General features: G+C 41.8%; 1 long non-coding RNA gene across 1 annotated transcript; it reads left to right on the top strand.

Annotated features, from left to right (window-relative positions):
• Positions 1-16,733: 16,733 nt before the first annotated feature.
• LOC141368777 (uncharacterized) lies at positions 16,734-26,733 on the top strand. Its single transcript, XR_012372035.1, has 3 exons — positions 16,734-17,314; positions 17,414-17,770; positions 26,286-26,733. It is a non-coding gene; the product is annotated as an uncharacterized lncRNA (long non-coding RNA).
• Positions 26,734-27,570: the final 837 nt, after the last annotated feature.

The following is a 27,570-nucleotide window of genomic DNA, read 5'->3' as shown; positions in this document are numbered from 1 at the left end:
TTTGCATGAGTTGTTTAGGAATATGTCACAAATCTGAAATAGAAACAATATACAGGTCAAAACTTAAAATAATGTTGAATTGACTACTATTTTAAGTTTTGACTTGTGATTAGTTGGCATAACTTATAAAGACTATTTGAAATTGTTAACGTAATTTGTTAAGTTAAAGTAACATAAAAATATATGTTGATTTGATGTATTTTTCCAGTGTTGAAACACCGAATATATTGGTGCTCCAAGAGGCTTTTTTGCAATTATTGTTTAGATAACATGCCTTTATTTCAATCGATTAAAAATATTGGGTAGTAGTCATTGCGATATACATAAACGAACATCCGTCACCGTTATTTTTGGAATGACTTATTACAACAGGAAAAAAGTAGTCGTATAACATCTGTTAATGGAAACACTGTCATTTCACAATAATGTTTATAGAGATTTAAAAAATGTTGCAAAAGTTTTGCACAAATCTGTAATGCAAACCAGGCTAAAGTTAATCTGTCGGTGAACTACATTTCCCATTAATGATAAAATCTGTGTATAAAACAATTACACACCTATGCACAGCATTGCTCTGTGTGTTTGCAATGTAATACTACTTGATTTTCTTTCCCATGTTTGTCCTCGCAATTTGTCCGCGTCTGTGCTACCAAAAACAATGTATTTAATGGGACAAGTGACAGATGAATGACCCGCTAGGAGTTCAGGGTCAGTATGAAAAGGTCAGGCTGCTGCAGTGGGGGAAAAGGGGCATTCAAATGGGGAAAGTCAACGGCTGGTCAAACTTAAATAAGCTGAGGTGGTCTGCCGGTGAACTTTATAGTAGTCTCATAAAACTTGACCTATACAGCCAAAATGAATATGTGCACTCTTTACAATTAGCATTGAAGAATTCACTGCTTCCAGCCAGGGGACACAAAACTATTGCAGTGTATCGTAACCTAAAACAGTCGCTGGTGGCTTAACTTCTCAACACTTAGTAAAGTACAGTCAGGCCAACAAACACGGTTATTCTCCAGAATTAGCCACACAACAGTTTATTGAAGACTTCTCTTCCCCATACAATGACAGTTTACAATGGCCACAATAATGTAGTGTTTTAACAATTCTCCTCTATAAAATAGGAACATGATTAGTGAGAAACAAAATTTGAGTTTGTTCATAGTTGCCGAACTCTTTAAATAAAGTGCAAGAATCATATATTTTTTTATACTTTATCGAGATAAATGACATAAATATACATGTAAAATCACTGGATAAAGATTCGTTACATTTTGTGTTTCACATAAATAACAGCATAATGGAAATGTTCAGACCAAATAAAGGTATAATGACAGATTTTTCCTTTTTGGAAAACTCTTCCTTTAATGCAGCGGTTCTCAAACTTTTTAGCGTGTGGGCCCCCCTTGGTGCATCACTTCGTGGCCCCCCAAAGAAAATTTATGACATAAAACATTCCAAAACAAAAAATTTGAATTAAAACATATTAAATGATTTAATGTAGTGCTGTGTAAGATTTAATTACACAGAATTTATAATAAATTAATTTATTTTATAAAATGTCAGTAATCCGGGGCCCCCCGGCACCATTGCAGGGCCCCCAGTTTGAGAACCACTGCTTTAATTAATTCAGTCCAAAAATGGCAGTGTCCTGATTCAGTATCATTACAATAACATTGAATACATTGTTATATATACTGAGTTACATAAATTAACCCAGAAAATGTTATATTTGACCCAACAATATAGGTTAAAACAGCCCAGCATAGGTTTATTTAGAACCCAACAGTTGGGTTTGTCCAATATTTACCCAACCATGAGTTGAAATAATCCAGCAATACATTTAATGTGCTCTGAAACAAAATATTGCACAAATGCTACAAGTAGTATACTGTTTCAAACGTCACCCCTGTGATGAATGTATGACAGAAGTAATGGGAAAAGAACAGAGGAAGTTATGGGAAGAACCCCAAACTCATTTGGATTACCTCCCCCTTTACTCGCAGTCTAATCACTACTCATGACCTCACCGGTGCTGTTATTGGCTCTAAATAAATTGTCAGGGCTTGGACCCAAGAGAGGCCGTCCCTGCCGTGAGTGATGGAGTGGAGTCTGACCCGGAGGCTGTTTACACGAGCACACCAAACATTCTTCTCCCTCATTTCTGCCACCTTCTATTCACCTTGTTGGGTGTAGAAGGATAGATTAATCAGGATAAGAGACTTTTATTTACCCTCGCTGGGCTGAGTGGGACAAATTACTTTTGAAAGTCAGCTCGGCTGTGAGCCCGGTCCCCACCGCGGAGCCTACAGGCCCGCGAGCATCTCCCCCTCTTCCGTTTCTTATTCTCAGACTCACAGGGGTTTTGCATTAAGAGGAAATTACGGCATGCTGAAGGCACGCGTGCAGGTTTTTGATCAGAGTCTTAAGCTTGCATTCGTGGCTATGTGAAAGCGACTTGTGGATTCTGAAATCAATCATCCTTCATGAAAACATGTTTCCATTACAATAGACCCGCGATGGCATATCTTATGAAAATGATTTCCAAGGTGTATTTTAATACAAAAATCCTACCTTTTAATTAGGTCATAGTGTGAAAATCAGACTTTTTCCATGTTCCATAAGTGCTATAATTGGGTCCCCAGTGCTTCTATCAACCTAGAAAATGTGAAAAAGATCAACCCAGTAAGTTACTTTGGTGAACCATTCTCTGCAAGGATATAGTTTGTTGACATAGGTAGCGAGTTTAATTATAATAAGACCGCCCCTTAATCTGCACTATCCAACCACGGCACTGCCATTTAGTAGAGAGAGAGAGAGAAAGATTAAAGATAATTGACAGCACAATTGAGTTTCAATTTGAACAAACCACCATTATGGTGATCAGTGTTTGCATCAGCTCATTTGCATTTTAAAGGACACGCCCATAAACAGCACATTTTCGCACCTACAAAGTGGCAATTTTAACATGTTATAATAGATCATCTGTATGGTATTTTGAGCTAAAACTTCCCATATGTACTCTGGGCACACCAAAGATTTATTGTACATTAAAAAAAATCTCATAATATGACGTCTTTAACATTTTGACACACCATTTATGTTACCAAACTTCAGTACCGTAATTCGTAAAAGGTTTTTTTTATGTCTAATTATTATTCATCTTTATGTATCCCAGTAATTTGATATTTTCTTTAAGCTAAATTGCATTTCTTTTATCTATGGATTTTAGCGTGAAACACGACCTGGACCGCAGCCTCATTTTCTTTTCACGGCCCATTAAATATCCCGTCTGCTGAGGTCTATGGATGCAAGGGACTTATTTAAGATATTTTCATCATTTATACCCCACGCTCATTATTTATCCTTTCAGCAGCATGTAGGCTAATTTGTTCAGTTTGAAAGCGGACCTGTGTGAAAGTTGACCGAACGCTTGTAAGGGTTTTGAAGCGGTTGCCAACTATTGAAAGGCCACAAACCCTCGTAAGGTTCTTCTTCAGTGATGGATCTCACACAGCGAGGTGGTGTGTAATGGATTCGGTCCAACACAGTGGTTTATTCAGCAGTTCTGGAGAGAGGGAACCACAGCTGTCGCTACATATATTTCCTGAAGAATGTTTCTGCCTTGTAGTGAAGGCCGTGAATTTAGATTTCTCCCAAATGACAGATTATAAGGTTTTAAGGATGGTCTATATGCACGCACTGCTACAGGAAAATGCGTGTCGTCGTGCATTTGTAAGGCAGATGTACAGGATCAGATCTGCTCTGTGACTTTCACCCAGTAAACAACAGCTGGCATTACAACAGCAGCTGAATAACAAAAATGCAAAAGTAAAACTTTATTAAAAGACAATTGTGGTGTTTTCGGTATGTTATATAAGTGGACTGATATTGTACTAGTGCTGTACTGTTACAGTATAGAAGCATATCATGAACTTTGCTAGGTTTTGAGTTCTTCTCTCTATTGAAATGCTGCTTTACTGAATATCAGGGGAGGCAGTCTACCCGGTGTCATGTTTGTTTTATGGCTGTATGTGGGGAGTGTGTACTGTATGTAGCAGACTCAACACTGATGTGAGTTCAGTGTAACGGTAGTTAAGGGTGTTGTAAACTCTGGGCTCTTCACTTTTATGATCTGAATGAAGTAGCTGAAATACAGCAGTCTCTCCACTTCCAGAATGTAATACACTGACTGGGAGGATATACTAACCTTCAAGCGCACTTTCAACGGTTATATATTTAACACAGAAATATGTATCTATTAAAGTAAGATTATTACTATGTCCTGGCACGGGATGTTTTCTCTTTTATAAGGTTTTAAATCTGTATCATATCATATAATGTATCATATAACTAGTTTTAACAAACATGCCTTACTAAAAACATTACTTGTGTGCATTTTAAGGCAAAACAAAGGGCACTGATGTATTTTAAGATGTCAGTGCAAGTTGTTTTCAGTTTGGACAGCTTTTACATTTATTTTTGTCTAGGACTAGTCTAATCCCTGTCTGGGAAACCGCCCCTATATAATATTTGACATTTATGCATTTGGCAGATGTTTTTATACAAAGTGACTAACAGTACATTTAAGACTTTTAAGCTACTACCACAATGCTCTACATGCCTAGTTACAGGAATGTTTATCAGTTATTGTAAAAAATTGTTTACACGTTGTAAAATGATGCCAAATCAACACATATTTTATGCTACTTTAACTTAAAGGAAAACATCACAGTTTTTCAATATTTTACTATGTTCTTACCTCAACTTCGATGAATTAATACATCCCTATCTTTCTTCAATGCGTGCACTTAATCTTTGTACAGCGTGTCATGAATGTGTTAGCATTTAAGGGCGATTTATAGTCGTGCGTAGGTTCTATGCCGTAGCTACGGCGTAGGCTATCCGTATCCTGTGCGTTGCTCTGCGTATACCTGACGCGCACCTCGCAAAACTTTTAACAGCGCGTCAGTTCTATGCGGACTGCAAGCGCTGTGATTGGTCCACCAGAACCCCCTCCCGTCAGGTAAAAAAACCTGTGTCATAGGTATTTCCGTTTGCGACGGTGAAAACAAAGAATGGCCAAGTTGAGGAGTGATTTAGCTCCAGCGCTTACGTGCACGCACACAGATGATAGAGGGATGCATCAACAATTCCCAGCCAAGGTACCAACACATTTTAACATTGAAAATGAGTAGACTATTCCTTTAAGTTTAGTTTCGCGTGCTCGCGTGAAACTTTCGCGCACACATGTGAAACTTTCGCGCGCGCACGTGAAACTTTTTCGGGCGCACGCGAAAGCGAAAGTTTCACGTGAGCACGCGATAGTTTCACGTGCGCATGCAAAACACAAGTAAGTGGTGGCACAAAATAAAACGTGGTGCTTTTTTGTTACTGCACGCTGAGGTCGAAGTGCTGCAAACTAAGTGCTCTTCCGCCATACAACATAGTTCTCATTTTACATTCGCTTAAAAAAATCACTATGTTTTATCTTGTGCCACCATACTTACTCGTGTGTTAAATAGGGAAAACATGGAAGTGTTTGATGGCTTCTGAATTCATCCCTGTTTGGATCCTAATGAATGAATGGGGCTAGGCTAAATGCTAACACATTCATGACACGCTGTACAAAGATTAAAGGCACGCATTGAAAAAAGATAGATATGTATTAATTTGTCTAAGTTGAGGTAAGGATATAGTAAAATATTGAAAAACTGTGGTGTTTTCCTTTAACAAATTAAGTTAAGCAATTTCAACTTGTCTTTATAAGTTATGTCAACTAATCACAAGTCAAACTTAATGTATAGGTGAAACTGACTTTTAAAACCAAGCATTTTTAAAAAGTGCATCCTGAAAAATCTACACTGTTAAAAATGTCTGTAGATATTACAGTATTACTTGCAGCTGTTTGCCATTAATTTACTGTAGATTTAAATGTATGTTATTTACTGAAAGTTAAATGAATATTAAACAATGCAAAGCATTCTGGGAACCAATATGCAAAGGGGAAAAACAGAAAAAGGTTGTTGATGATTTCTGGTTCCCAGAATGCTTTGCATGAAGCTATTATTTTATAGTTTTATTCTGTAAAGATAAAGACTTTCTTTCTTCTATGAGTTCAGATTTACTATTTTCTAGTCATAATTTATTGAATTAAATGTAAGATTTGTTTCTGCAAATCTAAAAGATATGCAAGATCCGTATTTATGATAATTATTTGATACGACAATATACAATTTAAAATGATATTCAGATTTTTTTTTACATTTTTGAATGTTCAGAGACTAGAGCAAAATCAAATGAATGTATTAAATGAATATTTGTTATATAAACTTTTAGTTTATCATTTTTGTCAAAAGTTTTATGTCAGCAGGAATAGAGGAAATCCTTATAGTTGATGTATGTTTATAAGTCAGACAGTAACCAATGACATTCTCTCTTCAAAAATACAAAAACACAGTTATAAACATATAAATGTGTTCACCTATAGCTCAATTGTAGAGCATTGCGTTAGCAGCATGATAGGTCCTGAGTTCAAACACACATAAGCCTTCTGATCAAATCTATACCTTGTAATGCACTTTATAAGCCACTTTAGATTAAAGCATCTTCAATGCAAAATGTAAATGTCAATTAATGACCACTAGGTGACGCTGTAAGACAGCATATTTTTATCAGCACACCACATTGTCTTAATGCATAAGCTTCTAAACCTCCATATAATGTAAACAAATTAGCACAAAGTATACAAATGACAATAAATAACAGCACGAACAATAATAGTTAAAGCAAGCAGATTGAAGACTCTTATTTAGTAGACAGATATTTCAATGACTTCTTTTTTTATTTTACATGGAGGGACAGACCACATCGCAGGTGTGGGAATTTGCCACATAAGCCTTATAAGTGTAATTCAAGATCTTTACATTTTCTCAAGAAAATGATAGCGGTGCTCGCCCATAAAGAATTTGTCACCACAATGCTCGGGTGTTATAGCTTGTTAGCAAGGCATTGTTATATGGTTGCTAGTGTGTTATGGGCTGATGCTATGGGATTACAAGCCACAAAAGCCCATCTTCAATGTAAGTCTATGAATTTTTGTGTGTTATTGTCCGCTAGACAAAAATATCGCAAGTCTGAAAGCATATCGTCTCATCAGCAATTCACATGAGTATTAGTTAAATTCTTTGTCTGGGTTTTTAAATAAATAATCTAATTATTTCATATATTAATGTCTATAATATAATACAGATACATTAATAGAGATTCATCATTTCTCATATTAAATTTCACTCTTCTAATAGTCCTCTTAAACTTGTTTAGCCTCCATATGTGTCCTAACAGGTGCTTTTTAACACTTCTATGCCTGAAGGCGTCAGTGCCAATGTTTACTTTAAAGACAATTTTTTGATGGAATGTTTCTGCAGGGCACACGGTCCAATGAAACCCTCATCTTCAAGCAAACTATGCAGTGAAAGCTGACTGGGTTTGAATAGAGATAAATGATTTGTGCGTGTAGGAGGGAAGGACGTCTCGTGTGGAGTTTTTGGAAGAGCTCTCGGTGAGACAGCTGCTGTCTAGACTGTCACTCTGACATCATGCCTGTGCCGTAAGGGCAGGATCTGAAGAAGAGCACTTGACAAGAAGCTTAACTGACCCTCGCGGGCTGTAAATTTATCTGCTCTCCTCCTATATCCGTGTCCTACCTGCTTCTTTAAGAAAAGACAACACAAGGCAAACAGATCATGTGACCCGTGATCCTACAACACCTGAATGTGAAGCTTTTTTGGGGCAACATGTTTTGAAACTGTAATGCAGGTGGCCCTAATATCAAAGGTCCACAAAGACAGCAGACGACTTAGACGCACCAGATCTGCACCAGAGCCGCTGACTTCGGCCTGTATTCGGTGCGAATCCGGCCCAGAACCGTCTGAAAGTATAGTGTAAAATCTTCACACTGATTCACACTGTATAGTTTTTGCCTCCGTTTGAGACAAATTCTTCATACCATGATGTATTTGGTAATTTGGCAAAATGATCGGTGTTGGATCACTTATTTTGACCAGCCTGATCTCACATAGCCCGGTGCAACCAGACTCTCGTACATTCATTTCATTTGTACAGAGAGTCTGGCCACGCTCCATTGCAAAGCGTTACTTCCGTTTAGGAGGGTGCTCTGTTGAAGTTTAAAACTATTGGATCTGCCCAGAGTCACTCTGAATGTGCCATAACCAATCGCTCAGTCTGGCGCACGACCTCAACGTCTGCGTTCTTAGCCACTCCCCGCTGTTCGCTGATTGGACCTGCAGATTTTTGCCGGAGAAAACGAAACTCTACACAGCAGTCCCAGACGTTGCTCTGAAGCGAAATGAAAATGAAGCGGAAGAACGTAGGAGGGCGGAGCCAGGCTAGATCTCACATGAGTTATTTTGCTATTTTACAAGTTGGCGAATTCATACAAATTTGTATGATGTGAAGTGTACGTAAAACAAGCAATAATCAAACTCCACCCATAACCCCATTGCAAAGGCGAATGACATTGTGCAAATTAGCCACTTTGTAAACTACAAATTGGCATGGTATTGCGTTGGGTTTGACACTCTCCCAAATTAGATTTGTAAAAGTTTTCATGTGTCCTTAAAAGGGTGGTTGCTTAAAAGTTTCTACATTGGACTGCAGACATTGTCGGGGACTTTAAATGTCATGTTGCTTGAAAATCTCAATGACAATACAACAATATGTTTTGAATAAAGTTTCATAGAGGAAACTTAGTGGTGATGACGTTGAAGTTGAGCAAGTGTGGTGTAGTTTGTTTATATTTTATTTCTAGTAAATGCAGACTTCATTTAAAATTCATTGACATTGCGTTTTGAGAACATTATTCTAATGTACACTGCAAAAAATGTTTTTCAAGAAAAAAATTCTTAGTATTTTTGTCTTGTTTTCAGTAAAAATATCTAAAAGTTGCCTTTCCTGATGAGCAAAACGACCCAAGAAAATAAGTCTAGTTTTTAGACCAAAAATATCACATTTAAGTGATTTTGTGCATAAAACAAGAAAAAAAAAATCTGTCAATGGGGTAAGCAAAAAAATATTGAACATTTTTCGTAAACACTATATTCAAGAAAAATTCAAGAAAAATTAGCTTACCCCATTAGCAGATTTTTTTGCTTGTTTTATGCACAAAAACACTTAAATGTGATATTTTTGGTCTAAAAACTAGACTTATTTTCTTGGGTCATTTGCTCATCAAGAAAAAGCATCTTAAGTTAAGATTTTTTAGATATTTTTACTGAAAACAAGACAAAAATACTAAGATTTTTTTTTCTTGAAAATAATTTTTTGCAGTGTACAAAATCTGTAAGTACAGTTTTATACCCTCTTGCTGATCACAGAGCTTATTCTTTTTTGATAACCCAATGGAAATCCTATGGAAAAATCTCATTGATATTTTTATCTCTGGTGGAAGTTGAACCTAATTTCCGGATTGGGCTACAAAATAACGCAATTCCTGCAGCTCTTAATGATCTTTGCTTAAAGGGATAATTCACACAATGTATGATTTTTTATTTTAATGAACACAAAAGAAGATAATTTGATAAATGATGGTAAGCACACAGCTGATTGTAACCATTGACTTCCATAGAAAACAAATGAAGAGTTTGGTTCCAAAACGCAATAAATCCATTTTGACTAATTTGGGTAAAAAAATTCTATTTCAAGAAAGTGACAAGATGAAAACCACTATTTTCTGTTACAAACTTTCACATAGCATCTTTAGGTTATAATAACATTAAAAATTCAAATCCATTATTTGATTTTCAAAGATTTATTACAAAAACTGATTATTTCTGCAACATCCAATAAATCTATCACAGTTTTTTCCACAAAATGCTATAAATCTATTGACTCAATATATAAATGTGCATTCATCTTTGCCATGTTATATTTATTTAGTTGACTAGTGCTATACACTGATTAATAAAAAAACATTAATGGCATTAATCAAACACTTACTTTGTCATATTAATAACGCTGTCATTGCTGCTGTCATCCTTAGGACATTGTCTCTGAACTTTTTTGACGGCGATCAACTGTAAAAAGTTTGTGTCCTCCTCGATTTCCGTTGCCTTCAAGTAAATTAATGGAAAGTTTTTCATAAGATCTTCTTGGGTCAGAAGCTTGATGCTGCCGTGTGAGAACAAGCAACAGCCAGCATTTTTCTTCGCCCGAGTGCCTCTCGGGTAAATTATTCGATTTTGATGGCTTACGTTTCTTTACCTGCATGTCACAGAAAACCCCCACATTTATCAATGCCATCAAAATTGTTATTTTGTTTTTGTTTATTTGTTGATCATGAAGTACAAAGCAGATGAGGAAAACTAGGATTCTGTGTGTATTCAAAGCACCACCATTATTGTTTACAATGCGTAAAATGGTGCGCTGTGATTGGTTAAATGGATTTATTGCATTCTGCAGAGAAGGAGGAGTGCTGTTGCATGGTCTTTATTGGTTTTGGCACAAGGCCACATAGTGTATACCTGTTAAAATTATTGGTTGGTTTAAGGTGGTTTATGCTGGTTTAGCTGTTCTCCCAGCTCGGCCAAGTTGCTTGACCACCGGACGAGTGTCCAATACCAATCTAAAACCATACCAGCTGAGACCACCATTTTAGGTTTGTAAAATCTGTTTAAAACCAGAGAGAAAACAGTATGGTTAACAATATTATCATATGTTGGAACTTCTTTTGGTCCCAGACCAATACAATTCATTTAAAATGAAAACTTTCACATCTCGCCCAACTCTTGTTTTTCTGCAAGATGTGCAAAGCTATTAAAGGCTGCGCTGCTATTAGTAGGAAATAGCGGAGTTGACGTGGGCTGCCTGAGTGGTTAATGGTGATTATGCTTGATTTAAACCGAATGTGTCATTAACTAATCGAGCCGTATTCTACCAGTCTGAGAAATCATGCCCCTTCAAAGGCTCCCATTATACTTCAAGAGAGAGCAACCAGTCAGTTCCTGAAAACCGTGGTCTCTAGAGTTTAAAGAAACATCATTTATCACCCGGACGGGTACCTGCAGGTGTGACCTTGCTCTCATAACACAGCTGACACTGAGGAGAAGAATCTCCCGGCCTGATCTTTAGCCTGACGGTGAGGTCAAGTGAAAAGCATGCTGGGATATCTGTGAAATGGCTTTGGGTGGATACAGGATTCATGACATGCATGGCTTAAGCAGGAAACACTCAAAGCATGTAGAGACACAAATGCTTGACCAATGCGGTTTAACTGTGCAACAAAGGTTTTGAAATCCATCACTTCATCTGCTATTGGTTGGTTAGCTTCAAATATCTGCAAAATATATTGTTAAAGGATTAGTCCATTTTCTTAAAAAAAAATCCAGATAATTTACTCACCACCATGTCATCCAAAATGTTGATGTCTTTTTTTGTTCATTCGAGAAGAAATTATGTTTTTTGAGGAAAACATTCCAGGATTTTTCTCATTTTAATGGACTTTAATGGAACCCAACACTTAACACTTAACTAAACACTTTTTTAACAGAGTTTCAAAGGACTCTAAATGATCCCAAACAAGGCATAAGGGTCTTATCTAGCAAAACAATTGTCATTTTTGACAAGAAAAATAAAAAATATACACCTTTAAACCACAACTTCTCATCTATCTCCGGTCCTATGACGTGCCAGCGCGACCTCACGTAATACGTCATCATGTCAAGAGGTCACGGAGGACGTATGCGAAACTACACCCCAGTGTTTACAAGTCTGGAGAAAGAGGAGCGTTCCGACGTTTTTGTATGTCGAATGATACAAATGAATGTCTTTGTGTCATTTTATTGTTTAAAATGGTCTGCCAATGTGCATTTCATATATGTAACACGTGACCTTTCCACGGCATTACGCAATTACGTGAGGTCACGCTGGCACATCACAGGACCGGAGATAGATGTAGAAGTAGTTTAAAAAGGCATATTTTTTATTTTTCTTGTAAAAAATGACAATTGTTTCGCTAGATAAGATCCTTATGCCTCGTTTGAGATCGTTTAGAGTCCTTATGTGTTGGGGTTCATTGAAGTCCATCAAAATGAGATTTTCCTCAAAAAACATAATTTCTTCTCGACTGAACAAAGAAAGACATCCACAATTTGGATGACATGGTGGAGAGTAAATTATCTGGATTTTTTTTAGAAAATGGACTAATCCTTTAATATTTTTGTCCACATGAAACAAAAATTTTATTTTATGTTTTATCTCAAAAATTATTATATCTGTTTTAAAACATTGACATAATTCACATTTAGATATAAACATTCAAAAAGTATCTTGGATTAGATGCATTCACATCTTGCTTAGCAAAAATCTGCTCAGACTGTTCACCAGTGTGTTATGCAATAAAACATGAATTCAGAAAGTGAATCGATTTCAAGTTGTGATTTAAAGTGACTCTTGGCACAGAGAGTGGAAGGTTGATGCTTACATTGATGTTTATTAATCATTACGACCTGTGCTGCGTCCCTGGGACACAAGCCAAGCTAACGCCAACAAGGTGCCATAGACTCACACATGCTAGAATTCTCACACAGAACCGAGGCACCTGCTCACCCCAGCCATGCCGATTCAATGACACCAAGGCCAAATATTTCCCTATTGACTCAGATCGTGGAAAGGATATTGATGGGCCTTCTGTGTGTACACAGGAAGAAGAGTGGCATTGTATTAGGATCCCTCTTCTCTGCCGAGAGGAGACTCTTTATCAGTGCTTGTGTGAAGAGAGCTTATGTAAAGTTAGCTTTGTGATAACGGCTCATTCCATGTGCCGCAAACAACAAAGCAGATGCACTGTTACCAACGATAAGCCTCAACTGATGATGATTGAAGAAGACATAGACCTTCATTCTGGTGGGGAAATTAAGCTTTAGGATGACCTCGCTTCCTAAAGATTGTGAATAATTTCCTCATGCCATTTTTTATTTGCAGAGTGCATCTCCTGATTATGGCAATTTTGTCATGTTCTGGTTTCCACTTTTACTGCCATAGAAATCATAGGTGTGTTTGATTTGTTGCTGCAATGCGCAGATCAGTCGGCTATGACATCGAAGCATTGAAAGCATTTCGAAAGCAATAATAGGCTCGTTTGAGATGAAAAAATTCTGCACAGAATCGATCACCGGTGATCGCCGGGAGATGCATGCTGGCTAGAAATGTATCCCAGTTACGTCCGACTTGACGTGTGCCAAAGAAGTCCCGCGATGGCGGGGCGGGCTCGTCGGATTCTGCAGTCGGGCGCAGTTGCTCTCCACTGACTGCGTTGCTTAATGCTCATTGGCCCGGGGATGTCAGCTGATGACTTCTTAATTCTAAAAACTCCACTACAGTATAGTATTTTTTATATTTTTTTAACTTATGACATTTATATTTAATAACTTTTCTATTGGTACTGAATTATTTGTACTCTGAGCTGTTTATATTTCACACAAAAGAAAATAATTTGTATCACCGCTAGACTAAGCACCTTTTCCAGTAATACACAGTTCACCTAAAGGGGATCGCACACCAGCCGCGCAGCTCAGCATTGCGCCACATCGCGCCGCATCGAGTCGTGTCAAGGACAACTCGGAGGTATCGTAAACGGGAAGTGCACATTAAATAGCGCAAGCTTCGCCAGATAGCGTCTACTTCAAAATGCTAAATATACGTTAGCAGCCAATGTTAATCGTTAATGATTTGGGACAAATATGATGTTATTTAATGTTAAACTATGTGAGTGGCGCTGTGTGGCGCGACAGGGATTTGAGCAACTTCCTGAGTCACAGCTGGGTGGCGCGGACAGGCGGCACCTGGCGGCGCTGGTGTGCGTATACTCATAGAAAACAATGTGTTTGATTTTTTTAGAACGGCTCGGCGCTGAGCTGCGCGGCCAGTGTGCGATCCCCTTTAGGCCCTGTTTACATTAGAGCATTTGTGTTTAAAAACGGCATTTTAAAAAGAATCTTCATCCACACCGTAAACGCATGAAACATGACCAATCACGTAACTGGGCATGCGCATAAAAGTGTAAAATAATTTATTACTCTAATAATAGCTTACCTTTGCGCATTTATGCAGCCTAGGTGTGTGCGATATTGACAAAAATTCATACCTGGATCCTTTGCCAGCAACTACAACAGACACTTTTTTTGAACCAATAAAAATGTGTTTGGGAAAGTCTTATATTGTTCTAACTCCCCTCTACAACATATTAATATGATTAATAGGTTAATGTTGATGTTATAAACCAAACAGAAAGCTCTTTATGATTTAACACGGAAGCATTCAAGTGAACAGTACTAAATAGTAGCGGACTTGAATTGATTTCCATCTGCATTTTGACCTGCAGCACCATCAAGCTACATCTTTGTTATTGTTTTGTGCACCTCTAGTGGCAAAAACGGCATCTTGTGCCTTTAATGTATGTATATATTGCAATTTTGGTTTGCTACACATACTTTGATGCTTTGTATGGTCTGGTTGATCATGAGGTAACCATAAGTATATTTTAAGAGATCTGTAAATCGTTGTTCACCGAATACTCTTGGGAAGCGTCTGTGCGTTTCTCTCACTGGCTGTCTATGCAGGGTAAAGATCAGAGTATTAACAGGAGACTTTATTTAGTCATCATGAGGCCCATGTGAAGCTGCACTTTACACACATACACGCACTGAGAAAACAGGCACTAATAACTAACCAAACAATAGTAGAGATGAAACGACGTGCCAACGCATACAAACCTTGGCAGAATAATTGTGCGCGAGTTGTTTGAGTAGAAAACACTGCAATTTGAACTCTTTGTCAAACACGCTTGTGTAATTAACAACATGTGTTAAAAGGGAAAGGTCTGAACACAGGTCCGCCAGTCTTTTTTATTCTCTTCCTCTTTTTCTTTGAGTGAGTGTATTATTTGACTCTCCCATCAACATGTATGAGAAAACTCGGTTGTCATGTGGGTAAACTTAACTCTGTTCATTGCCTCAATCAAAAGATGGTTATAAGTGGGTTTTATGAACTCGACCAGTCCTTCAAATGGATTTTTACTGCACCCGGGTTAACGGATTGTGCAACTGGATCTCTCATAAAGGGAAAATACTTTTATTTATTTTTGACAAGTGTAAACCTTTGAGATTTTACACATTTTATATGCTGTAAAGATAACGTTTTGTGTTATAAGTATTTGTGCATTTTAATAACTTGTGAACAAAATCCTTTTATCTTTAACCCGCAGAAAAAACAACTGGTGAAAACAATTTAAACAGTAGCTCAAAACTAAAAAAAAAAAAACCTTGAACTTGAGCACAAATGTTCTGTGCATGTGCACAATGTATTTATGCACTCGATTGTAAAAATACTACAATTCATGCGTTTACATGCGTACTTTTCTCCTGCTGATTGGTTTACAGATCATACTACACCACCTCCTTCAATACGATCCAAATTTGCATCCGATCATCCTCAATCATATTGATTAGGGTGTTTACATGAAGGCTTTTCAATACAATTGAGCCATCAATATGATTACAAATGGATTATTTGGTTGCATGTAAGTGTATCCTATTGTCATGTACTGGCCCGGCACACATAATGCAGCGGATTTAGTCACCTCCAGGCCCGTATTGGCCATTGGGAGGACCAAGAGAATTGCCGGTGGGCCGGCCGTTTTTTTTTACCACAATTTCTAATTTTTTAAAATCTAAGTCATAGATGTAACAATGAACTGTCTGAATAGTCATTATTCATCATCTATTGCAAGAGTAACAGAAATCTATTTGATGCAAAAAAGTTAATATGAAAGTCCAATATTTTTTGTTCTTTTTTGACACAAGGTAGGCCTACCTTATGTAATTTGGCAATATACATGATTAAGTTAAGGAATTTTTATTTTTCCATCTGTTTCCCCTGTATACTTGATCAATCTTGCTTGTGTAGTGTATACCAGGGGTTTCAAACTTTTTCAACCCAACAGGTAATCTCAAGACACACACTTTTTTAAAAATAGAAAACATTTATTGCCTTTAAGTAGTTTTTGAATAAGTTTAATTGAATAATATTAAAATACCTTATGGTAGGGCTGCAATTATGGCAAAAAATAAATGTTTAGACTACTGTATTTGTATTAAATTGAAAATTATGTATTTAAAGAATACAATGAATTGCAAGGCTGCAGAGAACAGTGCACTTTTGCAGACTTATAGGCAACTGAGGATTTAATTATTGTGAGCTAAAGTGGGCCAGTCTAGAAACTCCAGGGCTGAAAATGAGTCCGGTCCTGGTCACCTTTGTGCATCCATGCATACACAAATCCTTTTAAAATTTTGCGGGGTTATTTTTACCCAATGCTGGGTAAATATCGAACAGAACACATTGGGTTAATAAATAAGCCAATATTTACCCAGCATTTGATTAAAAATAACCCAGCAAAAGTTTGAGTGTGCCCTATCCAAATGATGTGTTACCAAGGTTTGCTTTAAAAGGTACTGCCTTAAAGTTTTAAATTGAGTTAACTCACAGAAAAGTTGTGTAATTTTTGTGATCAAAAATCAACTAATATTTTTAAGTTCAATTAACTCAAAATTTTAAGGCAGCACGAACACTTATTTTTTTAAGTTATACCAAAAAAATCTTTTTTTACAGGATGCATAAAATATTTCTGTGGAACACAAACAGAGAACATATGTCACACCACGGGGGCGGACCCGACTATACTAAGGGTCACACCCCTCTCAACTCTTCCACCTCGAGGAGTTTCCCAAGACCACCCCAATGACCAGACAGACGAGTAAACTATCGTTAAAATAATCTTTATTAAATATTTAAAAGGAAGGGGGGAAAAAGGGGAAGGGGTAATTTAAAACTAATGGGTCTTCTTCTCTCCTCCAGGGCCACTTGGGATAAGGACTGGGGACAGGGCTCTTTTAGAGCTCTGGCCCGGGAATCCGTGGCGCGCTCCGCTTCTCCTGGAGGCAGAATCAAATAAAAGTTAGTTGCTGGTATGTTACTTTGTTGCAGATCGCTACTTTTCTCACCCCTCTTCCTCTTTCTCTCTGTCTCCCGTGCCTTAGTCACGCGGCTCTTCAAACCAACACTGGGGGTCCTCACTCGCCAAGAGTCTTCAACCACTAGTAAGTATTCGCTGTAAGCACAGGTTAATTTTCACTTCCAGAATACGTTACTCACAGCACTGGGGATCTTCGTTCACCCGGGCCTTCGTTGGAACACAGGTAAGTAATCGTTATAAGCACAGATAAAGTTTACTTCACAGGTTACGTTACTCACAGCACTGGGGATCTTCGCTCACACGGAGCCTTCGTTAGAACACAGATAGTAATTGCTATAAGCACAGTACAATTCCACTTCACAGGTTACGTTACTCACAGAACTGGGGATCTTCGCTCACACGGGGCCTTCGTTGGAACACAGGTAGGTGATTGCTATAAGCACAGAACAATTTCTCTTCACAGGTTACGTTACTCACAGCATTGGGGATTTTCGCTCACACGGAGCCTTCGTTGGAACACAGATAGTAATTGCTATAAGCACAGTACAATTCCACTTCACAGGCTACATTACTCACAGCACTGGGGATCTTCGCTCGCACGGAGCCTTCGTTGGAACACAGATAGTAATTGCTATAAGCACAGTACAATTCCGCTTCACAGGTTACGTTACTCACAGCATTGGGGATCTTCGCTCACACGGAGCCTTCGCTGGGACACAGGTAGGTGATTGTTATAAGCACAGGTTAATTTCAGCTCACCAGTTACATTACCCTCAGCACTGGATGTCTTCGTTCGCTTGCAGACAGTGGATCTTCGCTACAGCGTTGGTACACCGTATTTCTTCGCCCATCCACTCAAGCTGTCCGGGCGTTGTAGGGACTGGTGGGTCCAGTGGCACGGAGCCGAACGCTTCCCAAACTCCCCCTCCTACTTCCACGGCCGGGGTCCCGAGTTGGGGCGAACTTTCGTCGGGGCTCCGCTCACCACGAGCTTCTGTTGGAAAGGTCAGTACACACACAGCTATAACCCTCAATCCGCACGGTACACTTTCTATAATACTCACTGGGTTTCACCACTGTCTGCTCTATGGCAGAACGAAGCTCTCGTTGACACACCCAGGGCACAGGGCTTAATTTTCCTCGCTCTCCTTAGGGCCCAGGCCACAACAGATGTCGTCGTCTCGCGGCTCGTCTGAGGCTAGGCAGATTGGACGCTACAAGCACAGCATACACACAGCAAGTAAAGCATAAACACCATCAATCAGTGAGACTCACCCACAGCACTCTTATACAACTTCACGTGATTTTTTAGATCGCCCTCGCCGCCTGGCTACGACTACCTCGAGAGGATAGTTGTGCGATAGCTGGACCACCAATGAGAGTGAGATGTGTGTTATTCACAGGCCCGGCGTGTTGTTTATCGCTCCTCTGGCTCACCTGCGCTTCCTTTTTCCCACAGGGCCACTGCTTTATTGGTGAACGGTGCGTCCTACCAATTGTCTCGTCCGTGCTTCCGGTCAACCCGCGGCTCGCCCACGCTTTCCTCTCCAGTGGGGCCAGGGACCTCAAACACAAGGAAAACACACACCAAGCAACTCCTCTTTCAAGTTTTATACAGATAAGTACTACAGCTGTTACTCACTCTTCGTTGTCAATGACTTCTAATATCTGCCCTGTTGAATGCTCTGTGTCCGCTCTCTCACGAGTGAAGTCTCCCAGTATTCCTTCGCTAGCTGACTGTGCCTTTCTCTCTTCCCCAGGGGAACGATCAAGCCAGCGTAGTCCGTCTGCAAAGCAGCAACACAGCGTATACAAAGTACACCACAAGCACCCCGTTTGATCTCTTCAAAGGTCTTTTTAAGCTCTGACTCTTCTCCTTGTCAGCCTATTAGCAACCGCTGTGTAAATTAACCCCACCTGAGCGTAATCAGGCTTAATTTCGGCTTCGGGGAAACCCCGGAAATTCCGGTGTTCAGGGTAAAGCGTCCGGGCGGAACCATCATCGGGCGGAACCCGTCTTCCACACTTTTGGTTCCGCCCTCACAAACCGTCATTTGTGACATCCTCCCCCGCCGAAATGGTTCTAGTCCCTAGAACCGCTTCCGGTAACCCACTCTCCATACCGGATAGGCGGCCGTCCTCGATTTTCCCGCTGGGGACGCTGTGGTAGGGGCTCTGGGGCTTCCTCGGCAGGTAAATCATCCGGCTCTCCTGGAGCCTCTTGGGCTACTTCGTTCACTAAACCCGCTTCAACAGGTAAGTTCTCGGGCTCTCTTGGGGCCGCCTGAGCCGGTCCCTCTATCGGGCCTCTTGGGAAGATAACCCACCCTTCGTACCAAGGAGCAGCAGTCTCTGGCTCCTTAGGAGCTACCTCTGTGGCTAGTGGGGGATAGTTTGGACAGGGGCGGATCATGTTCCGATGAACCACCCGATCCGGTCCAGGCTTCCCTTCTGGCCGGATCGTGTATACCGGCTGCCCCGGTCTCTGCTGCCGTTGCACAATGTACGGCCTCGCCTCCCACCGATCACTCAGCTTGCCTCCACCTAGTCGCCGATTGTCCCGGACTAGTACCCTCTCTCCAGGGAGCAAGGGGGCGTCCCGTGCCGTCCGGTCATCATCCTCTTGTTCTTTTCCCCGGCCGCCTGGATCTTCTTATTGACCTGTTCATATGCGAAGTGGAGACGATGGTGGTGAATCGGGACCATCGGTGCTCGGGGTTCCTGCCGGGATTTAAACAGAGTACATCGGGGACATGCTTGAATGAACGTACTCACAGAAATCTCCATCCCTGGCCAATAGAAGTGTCGGCGTAGCAACGACATGGTGCGTTCCTGCCCCTGATGTCCCATCTGGTCATGGTAGGCCTCCAGCAGTGCCCGGACTTGGTTGGCCGGTACCACAATCTGGCTAACCTCCTCATCGGTCCCCGGGTCCCGTATGGTCCTACACAATACACCTTCGCTCAACTTCAATCTCTCCCACTGTCCCAGTATTTTACGACCCACCTCTGTCTGGGCTTGTCTCTCGGCGGGGGTCGGTCGCCGGGCCTGCCTAAGCCACTCGCCCAGATTCCGCAGCTCCTGATCCTCCTGCTGCCTAGCCTTCCAACGCTGGGGGTCCCATCCCCAACTTACAGGTGCTGCCTCCTGTCGGCTCCCAGGCGCCTCCACTACTCCGACCATCAGTCCTTCCTCTCTTTGTTCTCCTTCGAGTGGGGCCGGGCCCCTAGAATCTTCCCTTGCTGGCAACCGGGAAAGGGCATCTGCGTTGGTGTGTTCCCGCCCCGGACGGTACTGCAGCTGGTAGTCGTAATTGGCTAGCTGGGCCACCCATCGCTGTTCTACTGCTCCCAACTGGGCCGTCTGCAAATGTACCAGAGGGTTATTATCAGTGACCACAGTTACCTTGGCTCCCCAGAGGTAATCCTTGAATTTCTCACTCAGGGCCCATTTTAGCGCCAGCAGTTCAAGCTTGAAGGAACTGTAATTGGCAGTGGTGTCAAAAGTATTCATATTCATTACTCAAGTAGAAGTATAGATACTAGGGTTTAAAAAGACTTTTGTAGAAGTTGAAGTATCAACTTAAGCTTTTTACTCAAGTAAAAGTGAAAAAGTACTGGTTTCAAAACTACTTAAAGTATAAAAGTAAAAGTAATGTAAGGAAAAAAATGTCATTAGAGAAAAAAGCCTAGGCCGCACCACAGGGGCCTTTTGGGCACTACCCTATCTCCTCTAAAAAATGTTTCTAAAGGCCATAATAACTATTATTAAAATGTTAATGTTAAAAAATTTGGGATGCACTAGGGTCAGGGGTAGGCAACGTCAGTCCTGGAGTGTCGATGTCCTGCAGATTAGCTCCAACCCTTTTTAAACCTTGGTTACCTGTAGTTTCAGGTGACTTTAACCTTTATTAGTTTGTTCAGGTCTGCTTGATTAGACCTGGAGCTAAACACTGCAGGACATCGGCACTCCATGTTGCCTACCCCTGCACTAGGCTATCTGTTTCAACCACATACGGTATATGCCTATTAAAAATGAACGCATTTCAATACAATGCAAACAAATACATTAAAGCAGTGGTTCTCAAACTGGATGTCGCCAGATGGTGCCAGGGGCCCCAGTTTTATAATATTTTATGAAATACATTACTTTATTATAAATTCTGTGTAATTAAACCTCAGAAAAATAAGGCTACTAAACAAAAGCAATAAATTGTATAATTTAAAATGTTTTGTTTAATTCAAATTTTAAGTTTTAGAATGTTTATGTCAATCCACTCTACACAAGGCAGGCCGCAAAAAATGTTTGATAACAACTGCATTAAAGAACCATATATGTGTACTACTGAGCATTAACATGTGTTCCATAGAGAGGAAGATATAATGACTAGTTGCCTATAAATATTGTAATGGTGCAAAAAGTCAATCTTCAGAGCAGTGCCGCTGGTGGCCAAACTTTTACAGTGGTGCCCTCTTAAGTTAAAAAACAACAAAATCACACACAACTATAGTATGTGTGAGAATACAAATATGCTAGTGTTATCATTTATAATTGTATTTTGACAGCAACACAAACTACAAATATGCAATTATATATTAAAGCCTATATTTCTGCATCTGTACTTGTGTAGCTAATGGACTTTTGTATACTTTACTTTAGTCAGTATAAATCCAAGCAATTTTGGAGAATTACTAAATGTCTTTATTGTAAGTAAATTAAAAGTCAGGTTTAAGGAAACAGCTGATGTCTATTAACAAAAGCAAAAGTTGGTATGCATGGTTATGTGTTTCATTGATTTAACACTCAAGCATTCAGCTAAGTAGGTTTTGTTAATGCAAATAAAATTTACGGCAGTTATTAGCATATACAAAACAACAATGTCTTTAGCCTAGATATCTTTGCCATGCTTCAAAACAACGCAGCACAATGTCATTTAAGTTGAACAACTGAAGTTACATGATATGTATTGTTACACTATTTAAATCACACAGATGGATTGGTGTCAGCAGCCAGCTATATATTTACACAGGCTTGTGAATGTGAACTGACCTGAAAGTGATGCGTGAGTTTTATTTCGTACTTTTCCATTTGAAGACAGAATGCCGCGTTCTGTTACTGTACAAACAGATGGCGGATGATATCAAAGCATCGCGAGGGGAGACACTCTGCATGCTTTCTAATCGCTCTCGCGGTTCTTTTATGTTTCTCTGTGCAGCAGCATCGAACAAACTTTTGATCATCTGCAGTCAGCTGGGGGGCGGGGATTGCGTACAAACCAATAGGGAGTCGGAATGGTGTATGTTTATACTTCTCAACCAATCACAGTCGCATTCATCTGGATGATGCAATTTATCAAGATAGGTTTTTTAACGATGACAAGCCGTAATGTAAAAAAGAAAACAAGTTGAAATTAATAAAAGTAACGAGGCGATTTTTTAAATGTAAGGAGTAGAAAGTACAGATAATTGTGTGAAAATGTAAGGAGTAGAAGTAAAAAGTCGTCTGAAAAATAATTACTCAAGTAAAGTATAGATACCCAAAATATCTACTTAAGTAAGGTAACGAAGTATTTGTACTTCGTTACTTGACACCTCTGGTAATTGGCATCATTTCTTTCAGCGGGGTGGAGACTCCGGCTAGCGTAGGCGATCACCCGTTCCACTCCATCCTGTTTCTGTGCGAGCACCGCTCCCAGGCCCAGGTTGCTGGCATCTGTATAGAGTAAGAATGGTTGGGAGAAGTCAGCATATGCCAAAATCGGGGCTTGTACTAATTCTTGCTTCAGAACCCTAAAGGCCGTCTCACACTCTGTGGTCCACTCCACCGTAGGGGATCCCCGCCCTCGTGGTCGCCCGGTCCCGACCAGTAACTGGTTCAAGGGTTTGGCAATCTTTGAAAACCCCTTTATAAATCGCCGATAGTACCCTACAAAGCCTAGGAACGATCTCACTTGCCTTACAGTCCTAGGGGCCTCCCAGTCCCGAACTGCAGATACCTTCCCGGGATCAACGGCCACGCCAGCCGCACTCACCACGTGTCCCAAGAACTGCACCTTACGGCGCAGCAGGTGGCACTTTTCTGGCTGTAGCTTCAGCCCGTACCTCTCCATCTCTCGGAACACCTTTTCCAGATGTTGCAGGTGAGTCTCGAAGTCTGGGGAATACACAATCACATCATCAAGGTATACTAGCACAGATTCCATTAACTGACCTCCCAAGCATCGTTGCATCAGTCTCTGGAAGGTGGCGGGAGCGTTGCAAAGACCGAAGGGCATCCGGTCCCACTCAAAAAGACCAAAAGGCGTGGTAAAGGCGGTCTTCTCTCGGTCCCGTTCCTCAACCGGTACCTGCCAGTACCCGCTGGCCAAATCCAAGGTGGAATACCATGCAGACTTGGTCAGACTTGTCAGCGAGTCCTCAATACGAGGCAGGGGGAACGCATCTTTCTTGGTCAGTTGGTTCAGCCTCCTATAGTCCACACAGAACCTCCATGCCCCCGTCTTCTTCTGGACCAGCACTATAGGTGCCGCCCATGGGCTGCTGCTCTCCCGCACAATCCCCTGCTCCAGCATACCTTGTAGGAGAGTCCTCACTTCTGTGTATAAGGTGGGGGGGTATCGGCCGATACCGCTCCCGACTCGGTGCAGCTTCTCCCGTAGGGATACTGTGTCGTATTACCGTCGTACACCCATAGTCTTCATCATGGGTAGAAAACACGTGTTGCCATCTCTCCAGTAACTTCCACAGCTCTTCTGCCTGTTCCTGTTCCAGGTCCTCTCCTCGTAAGGAGTCCCCTGTCAAATGGGCCGGTACCTTTTTCTCCCTCGTCCTAGATGCTCCTTCTGCTTGCGTTAGTGCTACCTCAACTACTGCAGGATGCACCCGCCGGAAACTCACATCCTCCTTATCCCGCACCTGATGGCCCTCGACCGACGTCACCGTCACCAGCCGCTGGTGCTTATGTAAGTGTACTGGGTAGGGGTTTTCATTACAGACCTTTACTGGTACTCGGCCCCGCCGCACCACCGTCAGTCCTTGGGCCACTCTCACCTGTGTGCAGTCTTCGTGGGGTTCGACCAACACCCAGCTCTCGGGGCCTTGATGCTGCTGTGGCACCCTGGCCCACACTATGGCTTCACTTTTTGCTGGCACCGACAATGCAAATCGACATGCTACTCGTCCAACTTCTTCTCGGCCATCTCGGCTCTTAGCCAGCTGCACTCGCCTGCAGTCGGCCACTACTCGTTCCCAGCCTGGCCGCTCGGCCCTCGGTATTGTCTGAACGGGCCTAGCCCGAAATAGCTCCTCCCAGCACTCCGAGAGAACATTCATACCCAGGAGGGCTCGATGACGGCCAAGGCAATGGTCCTGTACGATGATGACCCCCTTCTGAGGAACTCGTACTCCATACAATTCAAAGTCGGTAAGTCGATAGCCGATGTAGGGGATCTCTAAGCCGTTCGCCCCCTTCAGGGTAAGCCAGGGCGCTTCAGCCTTGTATGCGGGGTAGGCTCCAAATTACTCGTGGGACAAGCTTTCGGAGAATAAGGTGACCTGGGAACCAGTGTCAACGAGACAGCGCACCGTGGTGCCACATACCTGGGCCTCCACTGTTGGGCTAAGCCCAATCATCCCGTCCTTGGGTTCCATTCTTCTATGGGGGTCACTTTGGGGGGCGCCGACCACATGACCCACTGTGGCCGGTCGTCTTAAAAACCCCCCTCGGAGGCTCTTCGTGGTCCGCACTGCCTACTCACATGCCCTGCGGTCCCACACCGATTGCAAATGGGCCTCCCTTGCTCGTCCCACTCGAACCTGGGCCGACTAGCCTGCCAGGGCCGCCTCATCACATCTCGGCCTCGATCAGAGTACGTCCGTTCTCGGGGGGCGGGCCCTTCTTCTTTCCTTCCCGGCCCTAGGCGCAGTTCCCCTACCAGGGCCTTAGTTAGTTCGGCCATCTGATCTCGCACGTCCTTTAGGAGCTCCATCTTCAATGCTTGTTTCCAGTCTGATACCTCCGCGGCTGCCGCCGGGCCACTCACTGCTGCACATACGGGGGCCTCCTTTACTTCTGCTTGGTCGCCTTCCAAGGCCATGGCCTCCTTCTTCAGGTCATCAAACGTAAGTTCAGGGTCTCTTCTAAACTGTACTCTGAGGTTTTGACGTAGGGGGCCCTCCCGTAGCCCTAGCAGGAACTGGTCCCTTAACAGGGTCTCCTCATCTCCCAACCCATGATCTCGTCGTCGCTGTAGGCGTGTATACTGCTCGCGCAGCTTCAGGGCGAAGGCTCGAATAGACTGGTGGGGGCCCTGCTTGCAATTAAAGAACTGCGACCTCAGGACGGCCACAGGGGTGGTATCACCATACTGCTCGGTGAGGAAATGGAATATGGTCTGGGCGGTGGCTCAAACGGCCTCGGGGGCGGCTTGTACTTCTCGCCGGGCTTCTCCTCCTAGTGAGTTTAATACAAATTGCTGTTGTTGACTGGCACTCAGCCCCTGAAGGCCGGCCAAATACTCGATCTGGGCCCTCCACTCAGTTAAACGGACCTCGGACTCGACCCCACTATACTTCTGCACCCAGGGGTTTCCCAGGAACACGGGCATGGCACGGGGTGGTGTCTCCGGCCTTTCAGGCACAACACGGGGCGGGGTTTCCGGCCTTTCAGGCACAACACGGGGCGGGGCTTCGGGCAACTCGTCGTCGGCCATTGGAGGGCCTTGGTCGCTCAACTCGAGGTGGAAACCCTGCCGACTACGCCAAATCTGTCACACCACGGGGGCGGACCCGACTATACTAAGGGTCACACCCCTCTCAACTCTTCCACCTCGAGGAGTTTCCCAAGACCACCCCAATGACCAGACAGACGAGTAAACTATCGTTAAAATAATCTTTATTAAATATTTAAAAGGAAGGGGGGAAAAAGGGGAAGGGGTAATTTAAAACTAATGGGTCTTCTTCTCTCCTCCAGGGCCACTTGGGATAAGGACTGGGGACAGGGCTCTTTTAGAGCTCTGGCCCGGGAATCCGTGGCGCGCTCCGCTTCTCCTGGAGGCAGAATCAAATAAAAGTTAGTTGCTGGTATGTTACTTTGTTGCAGATCGCTACTTTTCTCACCCCTCTTCCTCTTTCTCTCTGTCTCCCGTGCCTTAGTCACGCGGCTCTTCAAACCAACACTGGGGGTCCTCACTCGCCAAGAGTCTTCAACCACTAGTAAGTATTCGCTGTAAGCACAGGTTAATTTCCACTTCCAGAATACGTTACTCACAGCACTGGGGATCTTCGTTCACCCGGGCCTTCGTTGGAACACAGGTAAGTAATCGTTATAAGCACAGATAAAGTTTACTTCACAGGTTACGTTACTCACAGCACTGGGGATCTTCGCTCACACGGAGCCTTCGTTGGAACACAGATAGTAATTGCTATAAGCACAGTACAATTCCACTTCACAGGTTACGTTACTCACAGAACTGGGGATCTTCGCTCACACGGGGCCTTCGTTGGAACACAGATAGTAATTGCTATAAGCACAGTACAATTCCACTTCACAGGCTACGTTACTCACAGCACTGGGGATCTTCGCTCGCACGGAGCCTTCGTTGGAACACAGATAGTAATTGCTATAAGCACAGTACAATTCCACTTCACAGGTTACGTTACTCACAGCATTGGGGATCTTCGCTCACACGGAGCCTTCGCTGGGACACAGGTAGGTGATTGTTATAAGCACAGGTTAATTTCAGCTCACCCGTCTTCCACACTTTTGGTTCCGCCCTCACAAACCGTCATTTGTGACACATATGTAAAATATCTTTCTATAATGACCTCATCTGAAGAGACAAAAACATTAAAGGCACCATAAACTAAAAGTATAACAGTGAATAACAACTTTAATTTTAGCTGTTTTATACAGAAAGTTATGGAAGTATTTGAAAATAGAGCAGGAGTTCATCATATATGGACTACATTTATAGCACTTTTATTGTGTTCTTTTGGCGTGAGCTTGACAGACGTGGATACTTTATTCTCCTCTTGTAGAAATAACATCATGCGGGTTTGGCACAGCATGACAGTGAGTAAATGATGACAGATCTGTCACTCTCAGTAATTGGCACTGTTCAGTCTGCAGTGTGTTGCTAATATCTAAAAAGAAAAGACAGTATGTATTTTGTAATTGTACTGTCATTTGTAATTTTGTAGGTTTTGTGTATTTGTATTTATCAGCATATGAAACCAAACAAAATGATGATGTAACATTTTAATCATGCAAAAAATACAGAATTTATTAAAATTCGGTTTTGGTGTGAGAGAGAATCGTGATCTCACGGGAATTCATAACTATTTTAACAACAAATTTGTACGTTGTGAATTATAAAAAACATAAAATTATTCGAAAAAAGCAATAATGAAGCACCACCACTACCCCCTCCACTAAACGCACCAGCACTGAATGTAGATCAAACATAACGATATGAATGAAACTTCATATCAAAACTATATCCACCTTGTAAACTAGTTACG

The sequence above is a fragment of the Misgurnus anguillicaudatus genome, chromosome 11 (assembly GCF_027580225.2).
Source record: "Misgurnus anguillicaudatus chromosome 11, ASM2758022v2, whole genome shotgun sequence".
Classification (NCBI taxonomy): domain Eukaryota; kingdom Metazoa; phylum Chordata; class Actinopteri; order Cypriniformes; family Cobitidae; genus Misgurnus; species Misgurnus anguillicaudatus.
This window is presented reverse-complemented; position numbering and strand designations above follow the sequence as displayed.